General features: G+C 43.8%; 1 pseudogene; it reads left to right on the top strand.

Annotated features, from left to right (window-relative positions):
* The first annotated feature begins 5,124 nt into the window (after positions 1–5,124).
* On the top strand, positions 5,125–5,821 carry LOC131419419 (cytoplasmic tRNA 2-thiolation protein 2-like; annotated as a pseudogene).
* Positions 5,822–6,167: the final 346 nt, after the last annotated feature.

Genomic DNA, 6,167 nt, shown 5'->3' with positions numbered 1-6,167 from the left:
TCCTAATTATATCTGTTTGCCTTAAGAATTAGTATTCAAAAGACATATTTCCATCATTTTCTTACTTTTTTTTTTTTTTTTTTGGTGAGGAAGATTAGCCCTGAGCTAACCTCCATTGCCAATCCTCCTCTTTTTCTTGAGGAAGATTGGCCATGAGCTGGCATCTGTGCCCATCTTCCCCTATTTTATATTTGGGATGCCTGCCACAGCATGGCTTGATAAGCGGTGAGTAGGTCAACGCCCGGGAGCCAGACCTGCAAATCCCAGGCCACCAAAGAGGAGCACAAGAATTTGACCACTATGACACCGGGCCGGCCCCTTCTTACTCAATTTTAATACTGTTCTGTTTCACGGGTTTCCCATTCCTGGTAAGATGGAGGAAGCACAATCCGCTCTATCTCTCCCGCTGAGTGCAGCTATAAGACCTGGACAGAACGCGTGGAGCAGCTACCTGGGGACCTGAGAAGTAAATAGTAGCAAAAAGCTTGGGAAAGAGAATCAGAATTTGAAGTACCACCAAACCTGTGGTGACTTTTTCATTGTTTTTCCCTCTGGTATCCCCCAGCCTGAACACAGTGCAGCCTGAAACCCAGAAATGAGTACCAGCACAAACAGAGAGCTCCAGAGAAGCCCTTAATTCTGCCTCAAAGAGTGAAAAGAGAACGCTAACACTGCAACAAAAGAGCATATAAATTTCACTTGACCTTTTTCTTCCTTCTGTTTTCTCATATCGCAGTCCTTAAGTAATGCCATGGTTTTGGTAACAGAGGCCCCTATGGGAGCACACTGAACAGAGAGGGTGTTGGGGGGCCCTTCTTCTCTGATCAGGGGAGCTGTAATTCCAAGAATGTGGGGTGACTCCCCCTTGATTTTTACTCTTGTTCTGTCCTCCCAGCAATGGGCCCTGGACACGAACATAGTCACAAAAATGTGTGGCAGGATTAACTAAAGCCCCAGCTTTCTAGCTAAAGGAACAAAAGAAAGACACCAACGGCACAAGTACCAGTAGATTGCAAAGAAGAACAAGACCAAGAAAGTGACCACATAAAGTTACTTATGAACTCCTAGGCATCCCCCCCAATCTGTGCATGCACTGCTGTGATCCTAATCAGCATATTGAAGAATTCAGAGGACTGAACATACAGACAGGCCACTGCCCCCATCACAGGCTGACCTCTGGTTGGCGCACACATGTGACAGATCTAATTGGAACTGCAAAGTCTTTAAAAACTGAGGTGACATTGGAACTACAGCCCACAGAAGGCAAGTTGGAACTTGTAGCTTAAACCTAGCCAGCTCAACAGCCTGATAAAGCAAAAATATTTATGTTTTCAATAGGATTTAAATAAGGCCGAGAGTCTCACAACATAACATACAAAATGTGCAGGATGCAATCTAAACTTACTCAGCACGTGAAGAACCAGGAAACTCAACTGACATAGGGAAAGACAATCAACAGACAGTAACCTCCAGATGACGCAGTGTTATGGGCTGAATTGTGTTCTCTCCAAATGAATATATTGAAGCCCTGACCCCCAGTACATCAGAGTGTGACTATATTTGGAGGTAAGTTCTTTACAAAGGTGATTAAGTTACAATGAGGCCATTAGAGTGGGCTCTAATCCAATCTGACTGGTGTCTTCATAAGAAGAAGAAACTTAGACACACAGAGAGCCACCAGGGATGCCTGTGCAGAGAAGAAAGACCATCTGAGACCCAGCGAGAAAGCAGCCATCTGCAAGTTGGAGAGAGGCCTTGGAAGACACCAAACATGCTGGCACCTTGATCTCTGACTTCCAGCCTCCCGAACAGCGAGAAAATAAATTTCTGTTATTTAAGCCACACAGTCTGTGGTATTTTGTTATGGCATTCTAAGCAAACTGATATTATAATTTTCTGACAAAGACAAAATTTTAAGTAGCTATTTTAAAAAGACCACAATGAACAATAGCAAATAATCATGAAACTACTGAAAAAATAGAAAATCTCAGCAAAGAAATAAAAGATAAAAAGAATCAAATGAAAATTTTAGAAATAAAAAGTACAATAACCAAAAAATATATTAACAAACTCACTTAGATGGGCTCAGAGAAAATAGTCAGTGAATCTAAAAATAGATCAATAGAGATCATCCAATCTGAGCAACAAAGAGAAAAGAGATTGAACAAAAATTTACAGAGTCACAGGGACCTGTGGGGCAATAAAAAAAGGTCTAAAATTTAGTCACTGGAGACCCAAAAAGAGGAGAAAGAGGATGGTGATGAAAAAATATTTGAGGAAATAATAGCTGAAAATTTCCCAAGTCTAGCAAAAGACTTAACTCTACAGATTCAAGAAGCTAAGCAAAACTCATACAGGATAAACCCCTAAAAATCGACACCCAGACACATCATAATCAAACTTCTGAAAACTAATAAAGAAAAATATCTTTAAAGCAGCCAGGGAGAAATGATGCCTTACCCATAGGGGAACAATTCAAATGACAGATTTCTCATCAGAAACTATAGAAAATAGAAGAATTGGAGTTCTTAGAAATGACACCAAAAGCACAATTCAAAAAAAAAATTAGAAACTGAACTTCATTAAAATTAAAAACTTTTGCTCTGCAAAAGACATTATTAAGGGATTGAAGAGACAAGGTACAGACTAGAAGAAACTATTTTTAAATTAGATATCTGACAAAGAACTTGTATATGTGTATATATAAAGAACTCTCTAAAATCAACAGTAAGAAAACAAAAACCCAATTGAAAAAATGGGCAAAAGAACAGACACTTCCTTGAAGATGCAGGTGTGGAAGAACAGACACTTCCTTAAAGAAGATACAAATATGCATACGAAGAGATGGTCAGCATAATTAGCCACTAGAGAAATGCAAATTAAAAGCCTAAGAAATGCAAACTACCTATTAGAATGGCTAAAATAAAAAGTACTGGTAATACTAAATGTTAGTGAGGATATGGAGCAACTGGAACTCTTGTATTTTGTTGGTAGGAATGGAAAATAATATGGCTTCTCTGGAAAACAGGTTGGCAGTTTCTTATAAAGTCAAACATACATGTATCAAATGACTAAGAAATTCCACTCCTGGGCATTTCCCCTTGAAATATGAAAACCTACATTCACACAAACATCCATACGTGAAAGTTTATAGCAGCTCTATTTGCAATTGCCAAAACTGGAAACCACCCAAATGTCCTTCAGTGGGCACATGGATAGATAAACTGTAGTATATTCATACAGTGGAATACTATATAACATTAAAAAGGAACAAACTATTGATACATGCAATAACTTGGATAGATCTCCATGGAATTATGCTGAGTGAAAAGAGCCAATCTCAAAAGATTCCATTTATATAATATTCTTGAAGTGACAAAATTACAGTGATGGAGAACAAAACAGAGTGGTTGCCAAGATAGGGATGGGGGATGTTAGTTTAAAAGGATATCACAAAGTAGGTTTGGGGGCACTGTAACTGTTCTGTATCCTGATTGTGAAGGTGGTTACATACATCATGTGTTAAAATTCAAAGAACTATATACCCAAAAAACAGCCAGTTTTCCTCTACAATAATTTAAGAAATAAAATTAATAAACAGAAAATATATTCTTCAGTTTTATTTAGTTATTCATTTGGTAACATGATTACTTTTCCAAAAGTTCTCATTGCCAGATATCAGTTACATTGGTGGAGAAAGGAGCCTTTGGCAACTAGCCTGAAAATCTAAATACAACTTACCACAATATTTTCAGAGAAAACACGCATTTTGAATTTCCATCATTGCTTGACAATGAAGGATGACTTCATTGATGTCAAAGAACCAAGACGGGGGCCAAGCTGGGACTCCCATGCAGGTGGGGTAAAGAGAGTTGTGTGCAGAAAAGTAGGTCCAGCCAAGGTGAATGGGTGTGGGTCCTCCAGGAAGAAAGGAAAGGAGAGACTTCCTAAGAGGGAAAACATCAGGCCTGTAGGGAGTTTGAGCTCTTAATCAGTGGCTTATCAACTGAAAGAGACTGAAGAGATGTTTCAAAAAGAAAGAGATTGATCATTTTAGTCACCAAATTTTAGTTGGACTATTCTACCCTGTATTAGTCAGTTCAGGCTGCTATAACAGAATACCATAGACTGGGTGGCTTATAAACAACAGAAATGTATTTCTCACAGTTCTGGAGGCTGGGAAGTCCAAGATCAAGGCTCTAGCAGATTCAGTGTGTGAAGCGCAAGGAAGGCCTTCCTGTCGTGGTGACCTGAGTGGGAGACGCTTTCTGCAGGAACTGTTTCACGGTGTTTTACGTCCACAAGTTCAGAGCCAAGCTTGGGAAGAATCAGCTGATCTTTCTGAGCGAGCAGGTTCTTCTGGCATGGTCTGGGGGGCCTTTGTCTGGGTCCGGGTTCTGTCAGGTCCTTGAGGGCCTGAGTGGAGATTCTGCCAAAAGACTGTGTTTTGTGACAGGAGTTGTCTACATTGACAAGGGAGCAGGCTGTGGCCAGAGCCCAGAGGACAGAGCAAAAACCCTGGCTGAAATGAAGCTGATCTTGCAGACTGATGGCTTTCCCTGGCACATTGTTGGAGGAGGTCATTGAAAGGACATAACCTCCAGTTGATCTGAAAGCTAGACCCAGGCAATCAAGGGGTTCTTCACCCCCTCCATTCTCCTTGGAATGTATGTTCTTCCCACTGTTCCTACAGTGGGAGCCATTTTCAAGGATATAGCCTTGAGAAAGCAATGTGTTGTTGAGACCATCTGGATGGTATACGTGACTGAACCCAATTAAGGGCTCTGCATAAACTCTTAAAGTTCTGGCGGGCAAATGCGGAGATCTACTCCTCTTGTGACTGCCCAGGACAAACCTCCTAAGTAAGTTCTCTTGCTTCTTAAAGCTGGCACCTACCAATTTGGAGTGGCCTGCCTCTTTCTTCAGTCTCTCCCTACCCTCCGTGTACTGGGGCCAGTTAGAATTTCACCCCAGGAAACCCCAGAGGTTTCAAACCAACATTCATCATTGCCTTAGAAGAGGTGTTTAACCTGGCATCTGTGCTGTGCTGCCATGGAGAGTAGCAGCTGAGCCAGCCCACAACCAGGACCCCCAGAGCGCAGCTGGGCACCCATAGCTGCCTAGATGAAGGCTCTGTCCAGACTGTTCAACTCAGTGAGGATTCTGACAGCCAAGGAGGAGCGTCTACAGATCCTATGGACACACTTGTTCCTGCACATGGCTCAGATCTACGGTTACTCCAAGAAGCTGATGTTGACAGCTGCACCTGCCTGGCCATCAAGCTCATGACCAGCCTGGTACTGGACGAGGGGCCTTGCTTGCCTGGGACGGGCTTCTTAGAGTAGGCAAACAGTGACGTGGTGGTGGTGCAGCCCATGTGTGACTACACTCTGAAGGAGTTCGCCTTCTATAACCGCCTGTTTGTTACCCCCTCCGTCTTCATGCCAGCCGTCAACACCAAGGCCACAAAAAGGCCAGTGTCTACAGGCTGATGGAGGCCTTCATGCTCAAGCTGCAGACCTAGTTCCCCCCCACAGTCAGCCCGGTGTGCAAGACGAATGAGAAGGTGTTCAAGGCCCCCGGGGAAAGCTTCCACTGCATGCTCTGTATGTATACATTGGACCTGACAGTGCCATGGCTTTGGGGAGGTCAGACCTCTTTGCTTCTCTCCCAGATGCAGCCCCCAACCCCACTGAGAAAGGCCAGGATGCCCACAGCTCCCTGTGGCTCTGCAGAGGTGGGCAGAGCTCAGAGCTGCTGCCAGGGGCTGGACCCTGCAGAAGCCCTCCTTGGACCACCTGCCACCATGCTTCCTCATTGAGACCCAGCTCTGCAGCCAGGGATACTGGTACCCGCTCTGCTGGGGCATCCTGGGAGGGGCCCTTCTGGTCAGGATCACCTGTGGGGCCAGTCCCCACCGTGAAGCTTCCCCCAGGGCCTGGGTCATGCAAGAGATCCAGGAGTATCTGGTTGAGGATAGTGATGACGAGGCAAAGACAGGTCAGAGCTGAGCCTAAGACTGAGCTTCCAGAACAGGAGACACCTGGGCCTTGCACCCAGTGTGGTCCCACCCAGCTGGGACCTCTGCCACTCCACATTGGAGTAGGAAGGCAATGACAAGGATGAGCAGGCCACATGTGATCATCCATTTGTATAAATAAAAGCAT

The sequence above is a fragment of the Diceros bicornis genome, chromosome 21 (genome assembly GCF_020826845.1).
Source record: "Diceros bicornis minor isolate mBicDic1 chromosome 21, mDicBic1.mat.cur, whole genome shotgun sequence".
NCBI classification, from domain to species: Eukaryota; Metazoa; Chordata; class Mammalia; order Perissodactyla; family Rhinocerotidae; genus Diceros; species Diceros bicornis.
Note: the sequence above shows the minus strand (reverse complement) of the source record. Positions and strands in the feature narration are given on the sequence as shown.